This window comes from Enoplosus armatus, chromosome 6, assembly GCF_043641665.1.
Source record: "Enoplosus armatus isolate fEnoArm2 chromosome 6, fEnoArm2.hap1, whole genome shotgun sequence".
Taxonomy (NCBI): domain Eukaryota; kingdom Metazoa; phylum Chordata; class Actinopteri; order Centrarchiformes; family Enoplosidae; genus Enoplosus; species Enoplosus armatus.
In genome coordinates, this window is record NC_092185.1 from 14,410,084 (window position 1) to 14,411,845 (window position 1,762).

Below are 1,762 nucleotides of genomic sequence, written 5' to 3' on the forward strand. Positions count from 1 at the left end.
TAAATATGCAAAACCACTGAAATCCTCCACTGTCCCACGCATATGACTTACTCATACTTTTAAATGGCCTCCTCGGTAAAAGTAAAAGTAAGACTGCTGAAGTTGTTTTCCTATGAGGTTTATACAGTACATTAACTCCAAAACAAAATAGGTTGAGTTTAAAACACTGTGGCTAACAAACATGCCTATTTGGTATTGGGGTATATTATGAGGATTTTTTTTAATTATTCCCTTATTAATTAAATGCAACAACTGTGAATGGTAAATACCATTATTTTGGATAAATGTGAAAACGTTTAATTGCAAACTACAAGCACTGTTTTGGTTTTCATTTTGAAATTCTAAATTATTATCATACGTGTGCAATTAAATGTTGTTTATGTGATGTTAATAACATGAGTGAAAATGTTACTGTCACTCTTGAGTCTGCACATTATGTCTTATAGCAGCACTACCTTACTTGTCATCTTATGTTACTACTGTATGTGGCACAGGCTACTTCATTGTACTGTATATTGTGTTACGTCTCTTGTTTGTAGATGTACAGCACTGTACGTCAGTTGTGTCTCCTGTTTGTTGTGTTTTTCTGCCACTGTTATTTTGTACACTGGTCTGTTAGGGCAACAGGGGGAAAGAGATAAGTTAAGAACATGCATTTGTAGATACTAAAGAGTAGAAAACACTGATATATTTGTAACTTCATATAAGATGATTTAATGTCTTCCCTGCTGTTCACACCTTACCATATGAGAGTCTGCATGATGAAATAAAAGGGAAGTTTTCCTAAAAGATTATTTTCTATTTCTGTGTTCTGTGTCAATTTTAAGCTTCATTTTTTAGCAGATAGTTGATCATTTCGCAACAGGAAGGCATGTCAGTTGTCACACTGACACAAAGTCAGTCATACATTTTGTGATGGAGCAATAGAATAGAAACAAATTAGAAAACAAACAGCAGTGCTGTTTGGGAAGTACAGAAATGACTGCAATTTGGATTCTGGTCGCCTTGAGCCCACTGAAAACAATAAACAACTGAGTCTGGTTGACTACCACAGACGGATCCAGAGGAGTGGCTCCTCATTTCTCAACCATTTCTGTAATTTGGCCAAACCAGTGAGGCTGAGCCGGGGGAGAAACCAGCTAATTGAATGGAAATGCTCATAAATGGACATGGTGATCAACATGATTCTTTGTCCCATCTATGTGGTAGCAATGATGCCATGTATCTTGGTAGACATTATACTGTGTGGACCACAGTGTTCTCATGTAGCCTACAAGGCAACACATTTTATACTGCAGAGGTGCATCATCCAGACGTGTCATTTCAGTCACCTGTCATTTTACATTTCTTACCAAACCTGCTTTTACACCAGCAAGGGAACGAGTGCAAGAAGACTTAATATATTGTTTTAGGGCAACATTTGATTAATCATTCAGAAAACTCTTACACATTATATACAGCAATTTAGTGGTGGAAAAGAAACCACCCTGAGACACAAAGTTAAGAAAAGACTTTCTCTTTTAAAGACCATATCCTAATAGAACCTACATCAGATTGATATCACTATCAGTTCATTAATCTCAGGAATAACTGTGTGTAAAGTAGAGGAATCATTGGCGTTGCAATTTGAATACATTAAGTTAATCTGTGCACATGCACACACACATCAGCCCTGTATGAGCATCACTGAGTCGAGGCGGGGCTGTACTCTGCATGCTGTGCTTATAAACCTCTGGTTCTCTCCCTCTGCTGATTTCCAGCA